Raw genomic sequence first — 27035 nt, forward strand, 5'->3', positions numbered from 1 at the left:
GAGGCATTCAATTCCTTAGAAGGGACATATTTATTTGCACTTCTTTCCCGCCTGGGCATTAGTTCTAAATCCATCAAACCGATCGCTCGCTTATATTCTTCGCCTATGGCGAGGCTTCGGGTTAACAGGGTGATATTGCCTCCTCTCCCTGTGTCCCGAGGCACAAGACAGGGATACCCACTGTCTCCTCTTTTTGCCATTTCCATCGAGACCCTGGCAGCCCGATTGTGGCAGCATCATGCACACCCTGGTTTGGCATTCGTTCCGCGGATATCTCTTATATTCTTCTCCTATGATGAGGCTTCGGGTTAACGGGGCAATATCGCCTCCTCTCCGTGTGTCCCGAGGCACAAGACAGGGTTGCCCACTGTCTCCCCTCTTTGCCATCTCCATCGAGTCCCTGGCAGCCCGATTGCGGCAGCATCATGCACACCCTGGTTTGGCATTCGTTCCACGAATAATACTGTTCTCTTTATATGCGGACGATGTGACTCTGTATGTCAAATGCCCAGCCAAAAATTTAGACCCTCTGATCAGGGAGATATCGAGGTTCCGTGCACCCTCAGGCATAAACATTAACTCGGGAAAATCGGTTCTCTTTCCAACGTCCGTTACAGAATGGTTTCAATCTGTGTACCTACTCTGCTGGGCTGAGGGTCCGGTGAAATACTTAGGAATCTGGCTGAGTCGCATTGTTGAGGAACTTTGGTGCTTCAATTAAGAGTGGCTCATGGAGTGGCTGAAGAAACGACCGAAGCAGTGGTTGGGCTTGCTTCTGTCTCTGGCTGGACGACTGGCTAAAGCCAAAATGGTCTTTCTCCCCAAATTCCTCAACTTGTTCATTAACCTTCCACTCTCTCTCAGCTGTAGCTTCAGACTGATCAAACCGATATACCTCTTCTTGGCCAGAAAACAACCCAGGATCTCCTGGGTAACCTTAACCCTACCCTTTGAACTGGGCAGACATGGATCCTTTACTATAACTGCGCTCAAGCTCAATTTGTTTATTATTGGATATACCCAACGCAATTTATGGCACATACAGTGCCGGAACATGACCATGCGGCCCCACTACATGGTCTTTTACAGATCACAGACGAGACCGCAATCTAGGGTGGATAAGGTGGGCTGCATTATGGGCATGGCAGGGGCTGCGATGCAGGGAGCAGCTGGCAGTGTTATATCCCCCCTCGGTACCGCTGTCCCAACACCCAGAACTGTAGTTCCCAGTGGACACGGGAGCCTCCAGTAGACTTATTAAACTCCAACTTCATACAATGGGAAACGCATTCCCAGCAGGAACATTCATAAAGCCATGCAAGGCGATGGCGGGGGAGGACCTGGGGTTGCTAGACAGAATGAAATACTACCAGCTCTGAGCGGGATTGCAGCAAGTTTCACCTCCTTCCCAGCTGTGCCGTCCATGTTCCAGGTGTTGGAAGACTTCCTGACTAGCCCGTCGCCCCGTAAACTGAACACTCGACTATACACAGCATCACACAGCGCCAGTATGCTTTCGTGGGTCACGGCAGGAATGGGATGCACAGCTGGGCTTACCTATAGCAGAGGACCAATCGGCATATTGCTGCGCGCAGGCTCTGGAGCTGTCGCCAAATTACAGGCTACAACTAATACACTTCAAGTTCCTACATAGATAATACAGGAAGCCAGAATGGTTACATAAAGTGGGTTTAAGTGTGGATGCGAAATGCTTAGGATGCAGCGCCTAGGATGCGTCCTTCCTGCACCTGTGTGGGAGTGCCCTGATAATAATTATTACTGGGGATCCATTTTTAATGCAATGGATAAGATGCTTGAGTTTCAGATAGAACACTTTGACAGCATTGCTTGGTTATGTGAGAAACATACCAGCGGACAGCAGAAAGCTAGTGTCCATGCTTCTACTGCTGGCTAAATTATGAATAGCGATGTGCTGGGGCTGCAGCCAGGTACCCCGACCCGCAGACTGGCTTAGGGAAGCAACGTATTGCCACGAGAAGTTGTCTGCCTACTGAGAACTTATGCCTGCACAGGCACACCATATGGATATCTTGGAGCCACGGCAGACGTACCTTAAGATGAACACGCAGGATTAAAGCTACAGTGAGGGTGGGTTCTTTATGGGCATCTTCTCTCTGCAACTCGGCAGTAAAAGGCTCCTAATTAAGATCAAAGGGTGTGATGCTGGATGGATGGGAGCTTTGAACACACTTGGCTCGGGTGGTACTTCGTATCCCATCACATATAAGCACTCTGCATTTCATGCGGCGTGGGACGTGCCCGGGCACATGCTCGGTGGCACACCGGGCCAAGAGAAGGCTCATCTGCACCTGTCTGAGCCCGGAGGAGGCTGGAACACCCCTCTTGACTTTGCCATCTCTAAAGGTATTGTGCCCAGCTGATTAGGCTGTTTTTCAGCCAACACGGTGACTTTTTATTAATTAACTCTTTATGCCTAGTTGTACTACCTTTGAAATCTCCCCTAGTGTGTCTATTTGATCTTTGAGCTAGCTCCTGTTTGCTTTATGTGGGTATCAAATGTTTAAGAGAAAGCAAGGTCTTAATATGGAGAGGGTGTTGCAAAAAAAAAAAAACACAAATCACACACTGGATGGGTATATTGAAAAGGCAGTGGGAGCATTAGAAAAATAATTTTTGCTAGCCGAGAGGCAGTTGTCCATGTCTTCTACAGCATCCATAGGAATTCTGCCAAGCGAAGGCGACATTTAATTTGCTACTCCTGCTGCTGTTTGTGCAGGTGGGGGGCCAGGCAAAAAATGTTTTTCTGAAAGCAACATATGGGCTTTTAGGAAATCTCATTACTCTCCACCAAACGGAAACGTGGGTTTTCAAACGGACAAGCAGTTAATATTTTCAACCCACATAAGCCAGCATCCCCTGGGACCTCAAAACCTGATATTTTTACCAATACTAAAGAGTTCATCTGAGTATTTTGGCTCAGTTTAGCAAGGAGGTTGCTGACCAACTACTTAATTCTTAGCTATCAGGGCTGTATGATCACTTGGGGTGCATTGAGATGAAATTTAGCAAATTGGATTGGAGGAGGGCTCAGGGTCCTGGGGTACGGGTGTGGCTTTAGAAAGGGGCATGGGCTTGTACGTTCTGGCATGGAGCCATGGCCCCTGAAGGAGGGCGAGAGGACGGGGCAATTGCACACTAGTGCAACTGGAGTTTCTACCGCCCACTCTGGTGATGATTTTTGCCCAATGGAACCTGCGATAAATGGCCCGACTGTTGGGGGCCCTAATACCTGGAACATTCCTCCACTACCCCTACCCATGTGGTTCTGGCGCAGAAAAATGTCTCTTTTTGTGATCTACCGCCTGCTGCATGTCCCTGTGTTATTGTTTTGGCAGATGTTCTAATGCTACGTCCCGAAGCGAATGTGTCTGCTGAAGAATTAATTAGTAAGACTACCCATTGGGTACATGGAACATCATTTGCAGGGGTAAAAAAAATTCTAAGTTATTTATGGCAAGACGAGATGGTTGGATTGGGAAGATACATAAAGAATTCACTGGAGACTGTTACTGTTACTTATAGAAATCCCACGGTTGCGCGAGATCTTACTTGGGCCTTCAAGGAAGGTGTGCTAAACTTGGTAATGTAAATATCCTACCCTCAGATATTTCTATAGAAATCGGGCCATAAACCCTGATGAAAGGGAAGTTCGTACCAACTTATGCCTGCCCAGCCACTTTTATTCAATAACTTCACTCAAAATCACTTTTCCCACCTGGGTGATTTGTTAGACAACAACTGACTGAGCGCTCACTATGAGGCCAAGAAGATCTATGTCGAGGATGTTTACAACATAGAATTTCTTTGAGGGCGTGGACTTTGCCGATCTCACGAACTGTTAAACTCTGGGGGCTTGTCAGTTTTTAACACCATTGAATATGCTTGATGAACAGTAAAGGGAACTCAGTCATTTTAAAAAAACCATGCCCAAGTGATCAAGATCCTCTTCTGGAATATTGCCGGCTTAGTACATAAAGTGGGCTGCAAGGAGTGGGTTAACTTCATACATAACTACGATATAATTTCTTTTCAAGAGACTTGGTCTACTGAAACCATTAGTTTGGACGCTTACTATTCCCACTTAGTCTCTGCGTCCTATCCTTCTTGGGCAGAGCTAGGCCAGGACGTACGCAGGGGCGTAACACAGGCCCCCACAGCCCATGCGGTGCGGGGGGGGCCCCTAGCTCCAAGGGGCCCCCTCGGCACTGAACTCTGGCCGGGAGAGCTCCTGATTGAGCCCGGAGGGGGCCCCCCTAAGTACCGTGCAGGGAGGCCCCCATCACTTTTCGTTACGCCAATGGACGTACGGCATGGTTCAAAGTTACCTTGCACTGTAAAATCAGTTTTGTCGCTTCTGGTTGCATTTTAGTCATGTAGCCCAATGACTTAAATGTTGTTTTTATTAACTTTTACAATAGGCATTTTGATATTGATAGCACAGCCAATTTTAACAAGTTATATGATTTTTTTGTGGCCTGGAAGCCCAATTTGCCTATTTGCACAAAGGTTACAAAATTATTTTAGGTGGGGATTTTAATGCCAAACTTGGGACAGTTCAGATGGAAATTGAGTGAAATATGCTCGATAATAATGGCATAGGACAGGATTATCACCCCAGGGTACAGAGAGGGCAAGCACTTTTCCATCTTATTAATTCATTAGATCTAACCAACGTGACTGAATTCTGTGACCCTAATTTTCATGCAAAGGGTAGAGTATTCCTCAACTATTGATAATATTTTTGTTACACGTTATTTGTTGACCAGGGTCTCTGGGGCAGGTATTCTCATCAGTGCCCAAAGTGATCACAACCACCTCACCCTAGATACGGGTCTACTGGGGAGGGACTAATAGTTTGGCTACTGAATCGATTTGTGACTGGTTTGGAGAAATGCGGACATGAATATTCTTTCTAAACTCTGTTTGAACCATCTTCCCCTGGTGTGGAAATGTCTTGCAGTCTATGAAGTTCACCTATTAGTCCTTATAAGTTTAGCCATAGTGGTTTGCTTATGCAACCAAGTAAACAAGGGTCCCACAAGGCTAAAAGATTCGATCAGCACTTTAGGAAGCACTCTGTGATATTAAACGAAGCACTGAAGGAGATAAACACGGGACCTATGTAAAATACAACAACGTACAGCGGAGTATAAGGCTGATCTGCAGAACAGGAGTAAAGATTTACAAAATGAATCCTCAGGAAAGCTGGTCAGGGCAAGTAGGCGGAAATATACAGGTGTCTTTTGGCTGGAGGCTAATAACACCAAAACAGTGAGTACTAAATCTAACACGGTTATATCCACCATCAGCTCGGACTTCTGGGTTGACAATTTCAAAAAAGTCTATGGGCCTAATGGCTCTAATGGATATGCCAAGGAGGTGGCCTTCCCACTAGCCCTGGAATTTACTCTTGAGGTTACGGAGGCAATCAATAAGAGTCCTTCTAACAAGGCTCCAGGACGGGATAGTGTGCCTATGGGCCCGTATTAATCACAGGAGGAACATGGGCCCTCTCTGCAGCTGCTTTAATGCTGTTTGCATGGTGGGACGTCCAGTCATGGCACAACGCTGTCATTGTGCCAAGTTTTAATAAGAAAAACCATCATTCACTATGGTGCTATCAGCCAATATCTCTGCTGGATTCAGAGTTATTGGCTGTGGTGCTGGTGGAGAGAGCTGTACTAAAGCGTCTCCTAACCTGGGTTAGAGAGATGGATGCACTGTCAAAGGTGCAGTATGTGTTCCCGGATGACCATAGCATGATGGAGCAATGCTTAACTTACATCTGTTAGTTAGTAAGTGTACTGTCACAATGCAGGGTACCGTCTGCCTGGCATTCATGGACTGCTCCTGTGCCTTCGATAGTGTGGTCAGGTCCAAATTATGGGAGATATTTTCCGATCTAGAGGTGGAAGATGACTTGGTAAAGTTCCTGAGAGCATTACACTATGACTTGTCAGCTTCAGTTTGGTCAGGTGAACACAGACAGCTTTAAGCTGGGGAGAGGGATGCACCAGGGCTGTGTCCTGGCTCCCTTGTTTCTTTTGTATAATAATCCTACAAGGCCTACCTGTTCCCCAGGCTCAGGACTTTTTATATTTGGGTTTAGACATGGATGCAAAGGGAAATTGGGGACCTTGTATTGCTAAAGGGTGTCAGAAATGTTCAAGTTCAGTGTGGTACATCTAAAATTTGGCTAACCGCATTTGGAAAAACCCATAGCTCCCCTCCTCGAGGAGCTTGAGATTGATTATGCTGAAGGCTTTCTGTTTTCCATTTTTACTACATGTATTTTTACATGTGGATAAAAAGTAACATTTAGATTGTTTTTTGAGTGATTCTAAATGAGGTCAGTCATGACTACTAGCCACTGTGTGAATGGACTGGTGTTGGGGTTAAAAAAGAGAGACATTTTAGTAATGAGGCTTAAAATTCATAAGATATGCATAAGGTTGCTAATAAAAATTCTTGTTTTCAGGCAAGTGCTGTGATTTATCATCTGTTGGTTTTTATATCATTGAAACCTGCCAGGAATTCAAATAAGAGTGAACATTTATCAGTATGATAAATGTGGAAATATACTAGTTTAAGCTACATTTTTAATCAAGACTCAAAATAAAAATAGAAAAATACAGTTAAAAATTAGCAAAATTGAAATATGGATAAATACAGACAGCAATGTCAAAAAAAAATACCGGGAGCCCTTACTATGCCGCAGATACTATCAAGTTGACCGCCCTTCATGCTTCACTAAATGGGGTGATAATTAACATTAGTCTCGCATGTGAGAGAGGCCTAACAGTCCCCTGGTTAAACAGTATTAAGTCAGAACTCACGAAGCTGGGAAGGTCTGCTCTTTTCACCAACCTAGGTGCTAAATCTAAAACGACTTGGTCTGCGTTAAAATACCATTCGAGTCAAGAAGGAGAGCCCATAGGTTGGAACTTGGACTTAACAAACCGACTGTTAGGGAGAATGTGGAGCTCCATAGCTCTTGAACACTGGAACCATATTTGGAAGGAATTTAAGGTTCCTGGGACAGACTATTACCTACTAGATTCAGGCTAGGATTCGTGAGGTGGCACCTTGGCTTTCCCCTCAGCCAATTTGAGCCATCCAAAGTATTGAAATGCACATGAGGAAAATCCTACTCACAAAGCTTGCTGCATTTCACTTTCTCTTGTCAATTGTATCTTTATCTGACCAAAAGGTTTTTAATTCCTATGCTCAGGGAGCGAGGAATCAGATATTCTCGAATAGCCCAGCAGCTTAATTCCCCATCTAACTGTAATAATCTCTGCCTCTTTTTAAAAAGAGCAATTGGCAGAAGGAAATCCTTGATGTTTTAATGGCACTTTTGATTTTCTACCTCATATGGAAGAAGGAAGTACCTATTGTGGACTGAATTATCCATGTAAGTTATGACTATGGCACTCTGTGACACTGTTTTTAGTCTGCTTCTTAATAGGGATGTGTACTAGCTAGTGTTTTTTTTTTATTATTAATCAGTTTCAACATAATGGATTACTGGGTGTATATTTAAGTTATGCTTTTATGGCTACTTTTGTAACCAAAATAAAGTGAATTTTAAAGATGGATAGATGGGTGAGTGTAAGGATAGATATATGTATGGATGAGCGAAAGAGGATGGATGGATGGATGGAAGGATGGATGGGTGAAAGGGTGGGTGGATGATGAAAGGATGAATTGATGGATGAGTGAGTGACAGAATGGACGATGAGTAAAAGGGTAAATGGTTGGATGAGTAAAAGGATGGAGTGAAAGTTATCATGGACTACTCCTATTATTACAACGGGAAATGCAATGTTGTTAATAGGGATACCTAGGCTCTGGAACGTTTTCTATTACGATTGTGTCAGATTATGGAAAAGAATGCATGAATATATTAGGAAGTTATTTAAGAGTCTACACTGCACAAGGTTAAAAACAACACAGGATATTGTATGCAGAGGGAGGGAAATATGTGTATGATGACTCGCTCTAACTCCTAAATGATCAACATGTGTCAGACCTTCATGGTAAACAAAATCATCTGTGGGTTTTCATCAGGACCAATATAAGGACCCGATGGTTACCACTCTATCTTTATATTTTCCTAATACCATAATGGTTATAACTGAAGATCCCACCTCATGACCTTTCAACTCAGTAGTGGCATTGGTACCTCGTAGAGAAAAAACTGATTTGACAGTAAAAATATACTAACCACCAAGTAAAGACATATCTCCGAATTTCAACCACCAAAAAAACACCCAAGGTGGCACAATGCAAGTCTACACCTGCACTCAAAAGATGAATGAAAGCTCACCTAACTAATTACTAATACTCTTCAATTGACTCTTAGGGATAGCACAGCTACTACCAGCACAATAAGGTACACAATGCTGTGAAACATCGGTGAGTGTAAATAGATCAATGTATGTTCACCTAATCAATACTCATGTGACTGTGAGAGTAAAACTATGTACAGGTCGCTGGTATTCTTCCAGTAATGCGTCCGACACGACTAATCACTGTAATAACACTGCAGTAAAAAGGGTAGAGGAGCGGTAACATCAGGTCAATTATGGGGCACACCAACGTTCGATTTGTTTGCGACGCGGGACAACTCAAAATGCAAACAGTTTGCGTCCAGGTACCCTCAAGAAGATTCCAAAGGAAATGCGTTTCACCTGGACTGGACGGGAATGTTTGCGTATGCGTTCCCTCCATTTCCGTTGATTCCAAGAGTGCTTCGCAAGATAAGATCAGTACCATGTCAGGTTATTCTGGTGGCACCAGCTTGGCCGAAACAAGCATGGTTTTCAGACCTGCTACAGCTTTCAAAGGGCAACAAGTTGCAGTTCCCGACGTTCCAGAACCTCATATCAATGAGCAACGGCCAGATTCTTCACCAGGACCTGACATCGCTAAAATTATCAGCATGGAACCTCATTAGCGAGAATTCCAGTCCATGATCATACCGCACGATTGCAGGGACATATTATCGCAATCTAGGGCTACGTCTACGAATAAAACGTACACAGCGAAATGGACATGTTTCTGTCACTGGTGTGCTGGTAAGGGACTTCACCCACTTACAGTACCCCCTGAAGGTATTTTGCCTTACTTGCTGTCATTATCAAAAGCAGGCCTGTCTCATGCCTCTTTAAAAGTGGATTTGGCGGCAATATCAAGATTCAGGAGGGTGCCGAATGAGCCGTCTCTTTGGTCTCACAGACTGATCAAAGAATTTGTCAAAGGGCTCTTTAGAGCTTTTCCACCCATTCAACGGCCGCCAATACCCTGGCAACTCAATACAGTTCTGGCACAACTTATGAGGCCACCATTCGAGGCTATACACAAGGTAGACTTACAATTTATCTCATGGAAGACAGCTCTGCTTCTAGCACTCACCTCGGCGAGGAGAGTTAGCGAAATTCAGGCCTTCTCAGTGGAAGAGCCTTTTCTCCAGTTTCGTCAGGACAGAGTGATACTAAGGACAAATCCGAAATTTATACCCAAGGTTCCTACTTCGTTCCATCTTAATGAACCAATTATTTTGCCAACTTTTTTCAGCAATCCTTCTTCTGATGCAGAAAGGGCTCTGCACTCCTTGGATATCTCCAGGTGTTTGAAATTTCACATTGAGCGGACAAAAACGTTTCGGAAATCGAAACAATTACTTGTTGCGTTTGAGGGTCAGAGAAAAGGTCTGCCTCTGTCAAGACTGAGTATTGCCAGATGGATATCGTCGGCAATTATTAAATGTCACGAAAAAGCTGGAAAGCCGCTGCGTTCAAGGGTGAATGCTCATTCCACAAGAAAGATGGCGACATATATGGCATTGTTTGCAGGAGTGTCTCTGCCTGACATCTGCAGAGCGGCAATGTGGACGAGTGTGCATTCATTTACCAAGCACTATTGTCTGGACACTGCGTGGAAGGAGGACACAGCAGTGGGATATGCTGATCTGAGACGTCTGTTCCAATAAGGTATTCTTTGTTCTGTGTTTATATTATGTACGGTATATATTTTAAGTCTATTGTATAGATGGTTTAAAAAGTCTTAATTTGAAGAACTTACCATGTACGCTATGAATGATGTTCGGTTTTATTCTTATTTGCTATGCGTATATTCAAATTATGTTTTAAAAGTATCTACGCAACAGAACCATTCTGCTGGGTTCTACCATGGAAACGCTCCAGATTTTGGGTACTACTTGCTACTCTGATACAAGCATGTGAATCTATGAAAGATTTAATACTGGAGAAGGAATTAGTTACTTACCTGTACACTATAGTTCTCCAGTATTATCTTTCATAGATTCACATGCGCCCGCCCACCTCCCCGTTTCTCAGGTAGAACCTGTTATCTCGGTATTTATCTATGTCTCGCACTTGGGGCTGGAAATTTGAGGCAGGAAGGTTCTGCTGGGGAGTGTGAGGTCAGGGCAGTAATGCTGATTGGCTGACTTTTGGACCAAACAATGAGGAGGTCTGGTTACCAAATAATACAGTCCCTATGGGCTTTTCTATGCAGTTTTTTCTTCTCTATGATACTGCTTTGGTCATTCTGTTACCGTGAGACTCCCACCATGACGACGGGGAAGATACAAGCATGTGAATCTATGAAAGATGTAATACTGGAGAATTTGCCTCATAACATCAAGGTGGTTGCGATTTTTGCGAATGTGATTGTTAAAACATCATTAAACTCTGAAGACTGTGCACCAACTGATACTTCAGATAAAAATGTTGACTCTGCTCTAAAGAAAGTATTTTCAGCTGGGAATCTGACCTTTAAAGCTGGATCTTATTCAACATGTGCTGCTCAATCAATGATTAAGTATTTTGCTAAACTAACAGTTGACATCCAGGAGTGCCATGAACATTCGGATTTGCTGGAAGCCATGGAGCAGCAGGCCAGATTACTAGTGGATATTTCATATGAAGTCGTTAGATCAGCCTCTATGTCATCTGATTCTCTAATTGTGGGTTGTAGAAGTGGATGAGGAAATGGATAGCAGACATGGCAGAGAAAACTGCAAATTATGAAGATTTCCTTCCAGGGCTGGATGTTATTTGCGGATCAACTAGACGTTTTGATAACAAAAGCTTTCATGGATCTAAAACACGCCTTGACGTACAAGGGGGAAGTCATGATCTCCAAAATAATGGGGTTTTGCTTCAAAATCTTCTCCAAAGAAGGATCATAAATCAGTTTCATTCAGAAGGAACAAATTTCAGCCAAGTAGATGTTCTCCTAGGAGAGATACAATTAAACAGGTTGGCTTATCCAAAACAGAAATTCTGACAACCAAAGCCTTTTCAAGTGTGACATGGTTGGGGGGGAGAATAAGACTTTTTGCAGACTTGGCAAAACGATGTTTCGGATCAGTGGGTCTTGAGTATAGTTGAGAATGACTATGCTAAAGACTTCTTATAGTAGTCACCAGAAACGGGTGTTACCCATATACAACTTCCAAAGGAAAGGAACAAACATATGGCTTTGTTAACAGGAATACACACACTGTTGGAAAAAAAACAACCACCATACCAGTACAAGAGAAAGAGAGAGGCACAGGAGATTATTCTATCCTGTTCTTAGTTCAAAAGGCAACTGGTTTATTCAGCCTTGTTCTGGATCTCAAATGGGTAAATTCATGGATGAAGACTGTACATTTTCGGATAATGGCATTACAGTCAATAACTCCCATGATTCGTGCAGGAAATGCTCTAACGGCTGTAGACTTACAGCATGCTTACCTGCATGCTCCAATTCACGAGTCATATCAAAGTTTTCCTAGGTTTAAGTGGGAAGATCCCACTATCAGTTCAGGAATCTCCTGTTTGGGTTGAAATCCTCACCAAGGACATTTACCAAGGTATTAGCTCCCCGGTTTGCCCTGCTTCATCTGAAAGGGATGTTCCTACACCCTTATTTTGACAATCTACTGATCCAGGCTTGCTCATGGGATTTAGTCATTCGCAATACCCAGCATGATCTAGTTTGGCAAAAACATGGGTTTCTTATCACCCTAGAACCATGAAGGAATCTGTTTTATAGAAGAAAGAGTCTGCATGCACTGTGGGTTAGAGACAGTCGCAGAGAACAGACCAATAAAAAACTAGTCCCACATCAGAGAGGTACTTTTGCAGAAAACACCAAAAGTAGGTTCTTGGCTCAGGGTTCATCGAGATTTGGCAGTAACCATTTTCCTTGTTCCCTGAGAAGGATTTCATCTTCACAAACTGAAGGATTGGGTTCTAGAGAACTGGTTCTAGAGAACTGGAATTGAAAGTGAGAATCCAGATGTCACAAAGGGAAAACAGATATCGGTTGGTGGCTGAACTCGATATCTTATTTGGGGAATCTGGGGAATCCTTCTTGCTCCCCCAAGTCAGGTGGTTGTCACTAGGATGCCAGCCTAACAGGATGGAGAGTCTGGCTGGGAGAATCAAATGATATTGTGTTCTTAGTTTCTAGAGGAGAGTTTATATTCTTCAAATTGGAGCGAGTTGGATGCAGTGAGAATAGCCTTGCTATATTTCGAGCTTCGGATCAGAGGGGAGGTAGTTCTGATTCACACTAACAATATGACGGCAGAATGCTACATCAACAAACAGGGAGTTACAAAATGCCCTTCTTTGACTGGGATGGTATACAACATATTTCATTGGGCTCAGCACTCTCTACTGTCCCTCTCTGCTGTGCATATTCGAGGTATGCAATATGGTGGGAGTGTGGTAGACTCCTCCACTGGGGGTACAAGGAAGATCTACAAGAAGAGATCATCCACTATGGCAGAATCGCAAGGAGCCACAATTCAGGAAATGTGTAGCGCTGAGACGTGAGGATCCCCATATACGTTCATTATCCACAACAGGTTGCCTGAGGAAACGCATCTGGTTTCATTACTGAGGTATAAAGTGCTATCCTCTATGAAGTAACAGAGAATGTACATGTATTTTTTAAATAAAAATCCATCCAGTTTGAGCATTCAACTTCTGTCCTCCAGTTTTATTGCTAACTAACTCTCACTTGTTATGAATCTAAGGCGAGGAAGGGGTGTAGGGGTAATGCCCTAATTAGTTACCGGTATTGCTTTACTCGGAGTCCTACTCCCTAGCCGTTAATTTATAAACCCTCCCCAGATGGAACCGAGTGGTTTTTGATCTATGGTCTGAGCTTTAACATAAACAGGAGAGGTGAGTGGGGAGGAGCTTTTACTTATGGGGTAGTCTTGCGATTGGTGTCTAGAGACGCAGGACAAACTCACATGTTATGTATTAAAGACGAGTGAATAGGACATGGAGTAATGCAATTACTGGTAAGTAATTGGGGCACTACGCTACTTAGAAGAAGGTAATTGTACCTGCCCTCAGTTAAAGACAGGAATATGGGTTTCTTCTATTTTTTGTGGAGAATATCACAGGAGGACTTTGCCCTGTCAAAGGACCTCAAGAAGGTTACTGCATGGGTAAGAACTGTATCTTTCAAGGTGGACTGCTTAATCATTCTTTGATTCAGATCAGGGGACTCTTAAGTGACTGGATTTGCAAGGCACTTATTTCCACATTCCTGCAGGAAAAAGTTACTGGAGGTTTTTACAATTGGTCAAAATGACAGCAATTCCAGTTTTCTGTATTTTCATTTGGTCTCAAATCTGCCCTAGGGTATTCACCAGGGTCGTAGCTGTTCTAATGAGGCAGCTTCATGAGAGGGGAATAATGATCTATCCTTACTTGGACAATTAGTTGAGCCATTTCTTATTCAGGGAAGCTGCTTCATATGAATCAAGTACTATCTCTGCTGCAAAACCATGATCTATTGATCAACTAGAAGTTTCAATTGAGAATTGTTCAGGATGTGGAGTTGATTGGGGCCCAATTCTTCATCAATAAGGGTCTAGTGATGTTACCACAACGCAGATTCAGAGGCTTCAACATCATGTAGTGGCTGTACTTGGGTAGGACTCTCCCAGAGCAAAGTCGTTGCTTTAGGGAGAGAATGCACCTAGCAGCCTGACGGTGGTTCCATAGGCCAAATTTCACCTTAGTTTGGTGGCACATCATTGTCTATCTTTGACACAGAACTTCAGGATTCTCCTCATACCATCCATCAGGGGACGCTCTAACATTTTGTTTGGAAGATTATTATCTCATGACAGAAGTACCTTTCTATCAGCAGGACTCTTACCACACATGCTGGTAGGCAGGGTGCACCTCTCAGGAAAGAACGCATTTTGCGAACTGGAAATGGCTTGTGGTAGTTTGCTTATTTCTTTTGAGTTACCCTCTCTATTCGGGTGGGGAGAAGACTTATTCCGAGTTCCAAGCAGAAAAAACCTGTTTCATCTTCCGATGGCCACAGAATTTGCTATTATCTCTCAGTGACGGGCACCCAGAAGGGCAGACGTGGAAGCAGTGTTTCCAACCTCTCTTGACTTATGGCTGGACACACTGTTGTTCAAAGCCATTTGCCAGAGATGGAGGACAAGCTGCACCGACTGCACTGGACACCTGATGTTTCCCCGGAAGGCTGGAAGGGTAAAGGGTCGGTTTTGTTACTGGGGCGGTTTTGTTACAAGGGACTGATTTTGAGGGAGTGTGGCAATATCTGTCTCCAGTAACAGAATCCGCAGGCCACTTTCGTTTCCAGCCTCCCTGTGTTTTGAAATGTGTTTATGGTTTTAAAAGCACCATCTCAGAGTCCTTTGTATATCCATCGGTTTTCAGGCAACAATAAAAATGTTAAGATATCTCTGGTGATTAATCTTGCTGCTCGATCGAGTTTGGAATTTTGTGTAGTGTCAGTTTTGACTCATCTAAGGTAGTGTAGAGGGTCAAAATGCCTGCTGCAAAGAACGTGTACCATAAAATTCACATACTTTATGTGCATAACTCAGTGGGTTAAAGCTTTTTTCACAGCGATCCTTTTCTTAGAGTACAGTTCATAAGTTACAATCGTTATCTAGCACAATGAGCTATGAACTGCTATCAAACAGGTCAGAAAGTTATGTTCTGTCCCCAGCCTTTTGTTATCCCAGTGTTACTAAAAAGGTTTTGTTTGTGTAGAAAAATAATCGTATTAGTAAAGTCAACCCTAACCACCATGTTACATTTTGAAACCGGAGTTTGTGCTTCTCCAGATCAAAGACTCTTAAAACATGCCTGCCAGGATGAATGACGTGAATCCACACCTTTGTTTTACATAACATTTTCCATATCCTGATTTAAACACATTATTCATTGTCTCTATGCATGTGTGATGTAAAGTGCGTTGACACCCTACACTGCCATGAAAGGCACTATAAAATAAATGAAATACATGTGAGAGAGGGGCTATGGAGAGATGAGGGGCTCTGTTAGAGGGTGGTAGTGAGGGAATTGTTGAAAGGCCCAAACTGTTGTATCCTGGTGCACTCAAAAGTCATCATTTACTGTACTTGAAAAGCAAATGCAATTGAATATAAAATTAAAAATGTGTTGTAGAACGCACCATTTTTCTTTAAAGGTCCTTGGGGCGGGACCCCCATCCAAACACTCCTTTTAGTGGTCAGGCTCGATCACTAGGCTCACTCGCTACGCAACATATGGGGTATGGTCTGACAAAATTTGCCAGGGATTCCTTAGGTCCCTAGTCCGGCAGTGATGGAGGAAACAAATGCTGGCTTGTTTTACACTTCAGGATAATGGCCTCGCTTCCCAGTTCTGTGCCACAGACTTCAAGTGGGAGAGGATTCTGGGGTGGGGGAGATTGATGCCCACCTGTACTGTCCCTAACCAGATGTTCATCCTAATGCTTTTCTGCTTTTACACTCATTTAGAGGATTCTAACTTGGATCAAAGAGTGAGGGATCTTATGTGATTCTGATAGTTCCTGTTTCGCCCCAATCATCTTGCTTTCCTCTCCGACAGTTGATGACCACTCTACAACTGTGTTTTACAACTCATTCACCTCACCAACTACCTCACCAACTTCCTCGTTTCCAGAGATACTAGTTTTCCTCCACTTGGGGACTGAATGGGTTAGTTACGAAGAAAAAAGTTTTCCTGGGATATAGCTAAGCATACGGACTGAGATTTTGGGCTTCTTTACAGAAATACTGCCATTCCACAGGGGTGGATACTGTGGAACGAGTGAATATCCTTTTGTTTCTTCTGGATGGTTTCCTTTTGGGGTTGACTTACTCCACTCTTAGTTGCCAGTGGGCAGTGACAAAGACGTTCAGGGAGTCATGAGGTGCAGGTGACAACTTTGATAAACCCTTAAGAAGAAGAAGAAGAATGAAAACCTCAATCTCTTTTCCTCTTCAGAGGATTAGGATTCCTAGTTGGGACAGTCTCCTAATCTTGTAGGCATTATGTTAGACCTGGCATCTTTGCGTGGTTTCCCCAGTCTTTTTGCCTCTATCTCCTGTATTTGTGATGCTGTGCTGGATTTCGTTTTTGCTGGTTTGGATGCTTTGGGCACTTTGCCACTGCTGATCAGTGTCAAAGTGCAAGTGCTCCCTGAGTAAATTGTAAGTGTAATTGGTTATCCATGATTGGCATATTTGTATTACCAAGAAGTCCCTAGTAAAGTGCACTATGTGTGCCAGGGCTGGTGATTCAAATGCTACTAGTGGGCCTGCAGCACTGATTGTGCCACCCACATGAGCAGCCCTAAAATGGTGTCTCAGGCCTGCCACCGCAGTGCCTGTGTGCAGTCTGTCAACTGCCATGTCAGCTTGGCCAGTGTCCCCACTGACCATGCCTAACCCTTCCCTTTCTGTACACATTGAACACCCCTATGGAAGGCCCAAGGTACCCCCCTGGGCAGGGTGCAGTGTATGTGAAAGGTAGAGCATATACTAGTGCCGGTGACTTGCTCTGGTAGTGAATTACAGCCGTTTTCGTTTTTCACTATAGTAAGGCTATCTTGCCCATAGGCTATCATGGGGAATGCTGTGTACAGTGGTTACCTGCATATCTTCCCATAGGAGCAAGATAGGACAGAAAAGTCTGGTATCCCTGAACTCAGAATTCAATAACACATCTTTTAGGAAAGGTGTTTTTTAAATCCTGTGTTTGAGAACAGCACTTTTAGAAAGTTGCTGTTCTCTTGTTTGACCTTTCTGTGTACCTTGGCCTGTTTGTGAATTGACTGTCAGGTTTGTGAGTGGCAGGGGCTGGGTGGCTCCCCGAGGCTGAGTGGGCCATCCCTGGGCTGAATAGCTCCATCTGCATCTAGAGTGGTGGGAGGGGGTAGCACCTGGGCCTGATTAGGGCTGTGCCTGCCTTCCACAATGTTGGCTCCACCTCCTGCTGGGCGGCTGACTACCCTCCCCCCTCTCTGAAAGGAAAGGAGAGGCCAGGAAAACAAAGTGCTCAAGGAACACCCAGAACTGGTTCAGACCGGGCTCAGAGCCCTCCTGCACAAAGGGAACAAAGACTTTTAGGGGTACAAGTACAGGAACCCAGACTACAGAAGATTAGATAATCCTGCAATCAAGAAGGAACCTCTGCCAAAGAGAAAGCTGGAAGACTGAAGAGGAAGGAGTGTCCTGCTGTCTGCTTGTGGGCTGACCTGCAGTTGCTTTGTTGCCAAGGAGAGGGGAAGGACGTTGCTTTGTGCTGTGTCCCCTTGCTTTAAGAGATCTCCAAGGGCCTGAGTTGAGCTGGCTCCCTGTTAACAGTCCCAGGAACAAAAGGACTTCACCCCCAACATCCCCCCTGAACTCTATTGAGAGAGTTCTGTCCTTCCTAGAGTGCTTGGGCCAGTTGTGGTGCCTCTGGAAGTTGTACCTGTTTGGGAAGCTGGACAAGAAGGAACGGAGTCTTTCTACCAAGTTTCACGCATCGCTCGCTTGCGGAGCGCATCCCCGTCAGAGCGAGGAAATTCCCGCCGCCGCGAAGATCGAGATCATCGTAGCGCCTGTTGCCACTGCAAGAACCGACGCATCCTTCACTTGCAGAACGCATCGCTCCGGTGCGGGAAAAGTACCATCGCTGCGAGTATCGTCGCAGAGCCTGTCGTCACTGGGTGAGATCATCGCACCGCCTGCTTGCGGACCGAATCATGTCACTGTGAGAGTCACCGCAGAGCCATTGCATTGAGGGGCCGCGAGAGGAGAAGATTGACGCTGTGCAGCGCATCGTCACCGCACCTGAGATCGTCGCCGTCCCGAAGATCGTCTCATCGTACCTTTGCGAGATGCTTCCTACGAAACATGCGCACCGGAATCCACACAAGGTATCGCATCCCTCCCCATACAGACCGGAGTCAACGCAACTCGCCCGCTGCGTCCAGCGGGGTTGTCGCATCGCCTCCCCAGGGTCTCAGGAGTGACACATTGCTTGTTTTTCAAAGCTGCCGCTTTCCCTTGGAACTTTTGTTGCATCTAAAGGTACTTTTGGCTAAAGCGTGATGCAACTGTAGATTATTTTAATGCAACCTTAAGAACTCTTTTGAAATCATATCCTTGAACTGTGTATGTTGGATTTTTGTCGTTTTGGTCTTGTTTAGTTTAGATTAAATACTTCTATTTTTCTAAACTGGTGTGGAGTCCATTTGTGGTGTTTTCACTGTGTTACTGTGAGTGTTGGTACAAATACTTTACACATTGCCTTTGAAAAGCCTGTATGCTCGTGCCAAGCTACCAAGGGGGTGAGCAGGGGTTATCTAAAGAATGTATCCCCCTTACCCTGACTAGAGGCCAGGGTCCCTATTTGTCACAAGTACCTACCTGTGCCAACTAGAGACCCCGAATTCTAACACATTACATCCCCTCCTTTTGAACCTTTGGTTTAAAAGATTTTAAATGGTTGGACATGAGTTGTGGAATTACCAATATGAAAATAAAATCTGTATCATCATTGTTCCAACACATAGCACCGTTTAGTTACCAGTTGGAACAGTAGCACACTGTCAGAAAAAGAGGGATATCCCCACTTTACAAATAAACCTGCCTGTAGGCATGCTGTGGAGTATCTCTGAAACATTAGATAGCCACGTTATGCCTATTTTGGCCCTGAAATGTAGACTGTTTGGATTCTTAGCAGACTATGCTTACCCTGCTACCATTAACAGATTGTAATGTTCCCACCGGTAACCGAACTTTCTGCGGTACTCCCTGGAGTCTCTGTGTGGGTCCTGTGGTGCTCTGAAAACACTGTATCCACACACCCAGCTGCTGAAAACTATGTACCCCTCCACCCAGCTACCAATTGCACTGTGCCCTTCTTCCTTAGACGCAGTTGCTACATTGCAGTCCACTCCCCGCTGCCCCAGGCATGTTGCACCCCTATAGTCACTACTCCATTGGAACACTGGTTGACTTTTCGATTAGCTCCAGGAAATATGCCCTTCTTTCAACTGCAAATGGAACTCTGTGCCGTAACCACCCCACACCTCACTCCCCACATACAAACACACACACCCCAAATTATCCCAGGCAATCTGTAACCTTACCCCAATGTATACCCCTCTCCAACTATTCAAGGTGAAAACTCTCACTGCTTCCTGTCACCATGTGTTTCTCTGTTGTCCTTGTCTTAATATACTTGGGATTCTGTATTTGTCCCTAACATAGAATTATCACCCCCTAACTGTCTACAACACTTCCATTTACTCGTCACATGGGCTGTCTGGTCCTACTTGTTTTGCTCCAAGAAAACTACTTCACCTTCCTTCTCCCCACAGGTAGGATAGAAGAGGGCAGGGGTTTTGCAGTGGGCAGATTCCTCTAGTACACAAAAAAACCTATATAATAAGCTTATAGGCACCTCCCTAGATTGTCCCTTGAACACATTTATACTTTCTCAATTGTTCCTGGATGTATCAAATCCATATCTACTTAAAGGGAACATTCTCTTCCTCAACTTTTTCTCTATTTTAGTCCCAGGGTGGTATGGTTCTCTCGAGATTACCAATAGTCCTCTCTGCTCCTCCCTATAGTTGCCACGAGAACTTTTACTGCAACCAATTTCGCCATCAACCTCTGCTCTTCTATAAGGTTCCCTTTAGCATTCACTGTACCTTCTGTCCAGTAATCCTCTTGCTGCTGCTATGGAGTGCTCCTGCTCTCCCAGTATGCCCTGGCACTCCGTGATCCTCACCTATTCATTCATAGCTCTAAGCCATCTCATCAATACGAACCTGGAGCACTGAGTACTGCTACGGGCGCACTCCGACCCTGCTGCAGTCATCCCAGGCACTTTAGCTGTATATCAGCTGCCTCGGTACTCATTTCTTAGTTGATCCAGGCACACCGTTTATTGCCCAACTTAGCCCTAGCAGTGCGTCCTACTTCACATATCTAACTAGACATCCTGTTTGCTTTATTGCCACTGGCCGTCCCTGCTCTTCTCAATATCTATGAAGAGGTTGGAAGGAGGATGTGTGGCATTCTGAGCAGTGGCTCACCTATACTAGTTTCCTTGACACTCTGCTACCCCCTTCAATTACGCTGGCACTCTCGGGTGCCCCCTCTGCTCTTTCATTGGTCCCTGGCACTCTGAATTGCTCTCTTATGCTTCTTGCAGTTGACCCGTGCACTCTCAACCAATTTTTCCACTTGCCCTTGGCACACCGAGTTACATGTTCCAATTACTAATTCCTGACAGTGATCCTTGGCACAATAGTACTCGTAATCCATCACCGGTGGCCCTCTGTGCTCCTGGCACATTCAGCCCTGGCGCATTGCGTACCCTCAACAAATTGAGCTCGTACTTTGTGCACCTCATACAGTGTGCTCCGCCCACAACTGCCCCTGCACTAGGTGTCCCTTCTCCGCAGCTGCTTTTGGCAACCTGTCCTTCTATCCCTGCTGTCATCAGCAGTTCTGGCACCCTCTTCTCCTACCCCGGATGCCCGTGACACTCGCTGCTTCCCCTCCTCCTAGCGGGAGGGCGGGTTCCTGTCAGAGCTGCGGATAAAGTTCAGGGCAAAGTTAACATCCGGCAGGTGCGGGTTGCAGAGTCCGGGGCATTACACACTTCCTAAGTAGGGGGCAGAACCTGCATCCCTTGGTCTGTACGCGCGTACAACTCTCCCCTCGTTACAGTACCTGCCGCTTAGGTCCCGCAGCTGCGATCAGCCCACCACTCTTCACAGCAGCTCGAGCGCGTGCATGTGGCAAAACAGAAACGCCAGTGCTCGCGCAAGCTGACAGCTCGCGCGCTGCCTTCCGTTTAAAGCCCAGCCCCAGCAATCCGGGAAGAGAGCACGTCATCGCGCGCGCGCCGTTCTCATTTGGCCGCGCGCTTTCCCTTCCATTCTGAGAAGGTGTGACCGTTCTTTTTACGAGAAGGCACGCTGAGAGCAAACCGCCAGCGCCAGAAGAAAGTGCGGCGTGTGTGGGCGTCTCGCTTATGAAGGGACGGGTGACAGGTGCTGTCGTAGAACAGCACGCATGCCTTACACCTTCGTAGATTTCCGAGCGCCAATACGGAAAAGCTCGTCATTTTGACTCAGGCTGTGACTATGCGCGCGCCCTCGGTCAGAAAAGTGCTCCTTAGATAATCGCGCAGGAAGGAGTATTTCAATGGGACCCGCTTCAATGACGCACCTAACTTTCTGAAGGTTTATTCGGCAGCGACACAGAAAACGCAGTACATATAACATACTGTTGTACTTCCTGCATTGTATTCCAATTGTAATAACATTAGTGCATTTTCTATCTCCATGATCTGGCATCCTATGACAGATCATGGAATGTTCATTGACTATTTATATGACGTCAGCTGTCATTGTCAACCACTTAACAGCTGGCGCCCTTAATTGCTTGTTTAATCTGTTCCGCTCCCTGCGGGTCCTTTTACTTTATTAAACTACATTCTTGTGACATTCACCTTGTGTTCTCTACTATGTCACACTACAATTGGCGACGAGGACGGGATATCGTTTAAAGGACCTGCGGGTATTTTTTTGAAAATTCCTGTCGGACCAGGTTTGATTGATGAAACCTGTCATGACGTAAATGAGGTAAAGCGGACTTGCTGTATACTTCTCAGTGTGAGTTTAGCCACGCGCATGTGGTGTCGCTGGAAGCGCTTCATTAACTATTTCAATTGAAGGATTTAACGGCGTGAGTCAAGATTTGAGCGAGCGCTCATTGAACTTAACTTGAACTGCATTCGGAGTCATCGCGGCTGTGTGTGATCATTCTAAACAAGTCAAGCTTGTGTTTGAGAGTGTAATTGACGAAGCTGAAGCGAGCGCAGAGGAAACAATCGGCGTTATGTGATGAAAAGTGAACTTACTTGCTGACGCACAGTCCAGTCAGAAGCAGGCGTTCACTTGAGTTTAACAATCTCCTCAGCTGTGACGCGTGAGGCATTCTGGGAGGCACTTCGTCAGTTTTGATTGGTTCTCTCAAGCAAATCGTCATATTACATGGCAGCGTGTGGCCATTTTGAAATTGCTTCTTACTAAAAACATCGGGAGTTATTGGAAACTCTTACAGAGCACTGACTTTGATGTTATTTTATTCAAGTTTGGAGTGAAATTAACTCTGGTGAAGTGATAATTCAAACAGATTATATTCTTTTCTTAATCTGAGCAATTAAATATTTTGGAACAAGTACTGTTGTGATTATTAATTTTTTGAGGATACAAATATTTTCATTGGCAATATTTACACAAGGAAACATGGCTGAGAGCAACAATATTTGTGCACCACCCCGTTTCTTAGAAGAGCCTGGCAAACCCACTATGAAGTGGAAGAAATGGAAAAGGGCTTTTGAAAACTATATAATATCCATTGATGGGAAAGCTTTTGACGCAGAGAGGAAATGTTCCTTATTGTTTGGCCTATTGGGAAAGGCTGGACAGGACGTTTTCGACAGTCTGCCTGAATTTGAAAACCCACCTGGAGTTTTTATACCCATGAATGAATATGATGAAGCCTTAAAAAGACTTGAAAAACAATTCGATGAGGAAAATAATATAATGGTGGCGAGACATAGGTTTGCTTTAAGGAAGCAACAGGAAGGGGAAACTGTTGATGAGTATACAGCTTGTCTGAGGATACTTGCTGTTGAATGTGAATATGATGAAATGACTGATATTTACATTAGAGATCAGATCGTTTTCTATTGTTTCTCAAAGAAAGTCCAGGAAAGGTTGCTGGCTTGCAAAAGACCTACGTTGCAGGAAGTTTTAGATATTGCTAGGGGTATAGAAAGGTCACTTGTATCTACAAGAGAATTATCTCATGCTGGGAATAACACTAATGTATTTTATTTACAGGACAAAAAGAAAAGTGATGGTAAGACTTTTGGAAAGAATGTGTGGGATAAGAAATTAGGAGGTAAGCATATGAGTTGTTTTAGATGTGGATCCAATGATCATCTAGCGGATTACAAAAATTGTCCCGCTATTGGAAAGAAATGCGTAAAATGCAAAAAATATGGCCATTATTCTACTTTATGTAAGTCCAAGTCATTTGGTAACAACATGAATATTAACATGGTGGGAAGTTTTGATGAGGAAATGTGTTCGAATATCATTCTTTATGTTGAAATGATAGATGGTAAAATTGTAGGTCCCATTGGGGATGTTAAAATAGGAAATGTTGAGCTCAAGTTTACTGCTGACTCAGGTGCACCTATAACAACAATTTCTGATGTTCTATATGAGGAGAAATGGAAAAATGTACCACTCACTGATTCTGATATTAACCCCAAGGCGTTTGGTGAGAAGGAGATTAACATGCTAGGTTACTTCAATGACACAGTGACTTTCAGGGGTAGGTCCATTGATACCAAAATATATGTAGCTGAAAAGGGGAGGATATTGGTAGGGTGGAGAGATCTAGCCCAGTTAGGTGTCATATTAATACCAGGAGCCAAGGATCCAGTTATTTTAAGAGATGATTGGGTTGATAATATAACTGTTGAGAGTGATTATTCTGATTTGAAAAGCATTTTGGGTAAACATGTTGATGTATTCAAAAACAGTATTGGGTGTGTCAAAGGTTTTACTCATGATATAAAATTGAAAGAGGGTGCCATGCCATGCAAACATAAGGTGAGAACTGTACCTTTGTCAATCAAAAAGGAGCTTAAAGATGTTCTAGAGAAACTGACCAAGGAAGGTGTGATTGAAGAAGCGGAAGAATCCGAATGGATTTCTGCAATTGTCGTTTCCAAGAAGAGGAAAACGGGAGACATCAGGTTGTGTGTGGACCTGAGATCTTTAAATAGGAACATTTTAGTGAATTGTCACCCACTACCTAAGATTCAGGACATCCTCCAATCGGTGTCCGGTTCCAAATTTTTTTCATTAATTGACTTAAGAGCTGCCTACCATCAGGTTTGTCTATCTGAGAAGTCTAAGGAGCTGACTACTTTTATTACACCCTACGGAGCTTTCAGGTATGTGAGGTTACCTTTTGGGTTAGCATCCTCTTCAGGAGTGTTTCAAAAACTTATGGACTTGCTGTTTGGTGGAATGAAAGGTGTTGAAGCCTTTCAGGACGATATTCTTTTGCATTCGGGAACTGAAAAGGAGCATTTGCAACTAATCGACAAGGTTTTGGGTGTCCTTAAAAAGAGAGGCATGACTGTGTCAAAAGACAAATGTAAATTCCTGACAAGTGAAATTGAATACTTGGGGCATGTGTTGTCTGCAGACGGAATTCATCCTAAGGATGACCTTGTTCAGGCCATAAGGGATGCTCCGGAACCAAGCAATAAAGATGCTCTTAAAAGTTTTCTGGGACTCAGTGAATATTATTCCAGGTTTTTGCAGAACTATTCTGAAAAAGTTGAACCACTCAGGATGCTTTTGAGAAAAAATGCTGTGTTCAAATGGTCGACTGAGCAAGAAGTAGCTTTCAAAAGAGTGAAGGAGGAAATAGCTACTGCACCTGCACTGAAACCCTATGATCCACAATTAATGAATATAGTGACTGTAGATGCTAGTAATGAAGGGATCGGTGCTGTATTTTGTCAAAGATCTGGAAATGAGGAAAATACTATTGCTTTTATTTCAAGGAGACTGAATGAAACGGAAAAAAACTATAGTACCATTGAGCGTGAGACTTTGGCATGCGTATGGGCTGTGCACAAGCTCAAAGACTATCTATGGGGTAAAAGTTTCACTCTTGTGACGGACCATAAACCTCTAGTTTATATGCTGAATGGAACGGGACGTGGCAACGGAAATGCTAGCTCAAGACTACTGAGATTGATGTCTAAATTACAGGAGTTCAATTATGTGATTGAACACATCAAAGGAGGAAAAAACTGCAGAGCTGATTGTTTGTCACGATTGCCAATTCAAAATTTAAAGGAAGAGTCAATGGATGATACCGAGTGTGTGGTAGCTCTGATAGATGCTACTATCATGTGTCAAGGATCCATATCGGAGGAGGATTGGCAGGAAAAATTAGCTAAGGACACGATTTTAACCAAGGTGCAAGAGTATGTGCGCAGTGCTTGGCCTCCCATTAGGAACTTACCTAGTGAACTAAGGAGCTACCAACAAGTGAGTGATGAGTTGACGATGGAAAGTGGTTATTTGAAAAGAGGCGAAGTCTTTGTGCCGCCTTATGAACTACGACAAAAAATCATAAGTCTTGCTCACAATGGGCATCCTGGCGTCACTGCCACCAGAAACATTCTCAGATTGCATTACTGGTGGCCTGGGGTAGACAATGAGATAAGGAGCTATGTGGACAAGTGTGAACAGTGTTTGAAGTCTGATAAGCACTGGAGAATGGAGAAAAATGTGTTGCAGGAGGTGGTTATTCCCAATGGTCCGTGGGCTAAAGTCGCAATCGATTTTGCCGGACCTTTTCATGTACTGCCAAATGTCAGTAAGTACCTGATTGTGTTGACGGATTACTATTCCAAATGGGTTTGTTACAAATTCGTGCACACTGTCACAACTGACATTGTCATAAATTTTTTAAAGAAAATTTTTGATAGGGAAGGACAACCAAAGATTCTGGTGTCAGACAATGGTTCGCAATTAATTTCAAGTACAATGACAGATTTTCTTAAAGTGTCAGGCATTGCTCAAGAGAAAACTCCTTTGTATAGTCCCAAGAGTAATGGCTTGGTTGAGAGACTGAACAGGTTCTTTAAAGAGGGAATTCAAATGGCAATCGCCAACAAAATGGATGTGAAAGAATTCATAAGAATGAAGGTCAATACCTACAATAATACTCCGAAAGATGCCACCAAACACACTCCTTTCTTTCTGATGAGAGGGAGATCGTGTAACAATATATTGACGCCTAAGATTGGCGGATGGAGCAGTGTTGCAACTGAATCTAAAGTGATAAATGATGAGGAGTTAGGTGTGAGAGAAAACATTGAAAGAAAACAAAGGTCTACAAATGCATATGCCGACATGGTTAATAGGGCGAAGGTGAAAAGTATAAAAACTGGTGATTGGGTTTTAGTGAAAAGACCAGGTATGGTGAGTAAGGGAGAGTCCAAGTATAGTAAACCCAAGAGAGTAGACAAAGCTACTAATGGTGCAGTTTTAGTGGAAGGAGAAGGATGGCGAAGTAAAGACCATGTGGTGAAACTTAAACCAGGACAAGAGTGCATTATAATGAGAGGTGAGGAAAACCATGAAAGTAGCGTCGATGATAGTGTTCTTGAATGGGATGACATGCAAAATAATTCTATGACAGAACATATCAACGACAGTTACAGAGATTCTTCAGAGTTTATAGTAAATTCAAGAAGAACCTCTATGGATGAAGATGACTCTGTTACAATACATGGTGGCGATAACATGTGTACTGGAAATGTTGAAACTGATGTATATAGTGAGCCTGCTCATGGTTCTGTTCAGACAACTGTAGAAGAAAATTATTCTAGAGGGGGAAGAGTCATAAATCTTCCTGGAAGATTCAAAGACTATGTAATGGAGTGATTCTCAATATATAAAGGTCGTTATTCACATGGGAAAAAGGGAGATGTTGTACTTCCTGCATTGTATTCCAATTGTAATAACATTAGTGCATTTTCTATCTCCATGATCTG

The 27035-nt window shown here is 43.9% G+C and overlaps 1 protein-coding gene across 1 annotated transcript in view; it reads right to left on the minus strand.

Moving 5' to 3' along the window:
• PCGF5 (polycomb group ring finger 5) overlaps window positions 1-21257 on the minus strand; it is a 198401-nt gene extending 177144 nt beyond the window's left edge. The window contains exon 1 of the mRNA XM_078642917.1: window positions 21098-21257. The gene's annotated coding sequence lies outside the window, so the exon portion shown is untranslated. The remainder of the gene's footprint in view (window positions 1-21097) is intronic.
• Window positions 21258-27035: the final 5778 nt, after the last annotated feature.

The sequence above is a fragment of the Lissotriton helveticus genome, chromosome 5_1 (assembly GCF_964261635.1).
Source record: "Lissotriton helveticus chromosome 5_1, aLisHel1.1, whole genome shotgun sequence".
Lineage (NCBI taxonomy): Eukaryota > Metazoa > Chordata > Amphibia > Caudata > Salamandridae > Lissotriton > Lissotriton helveticus.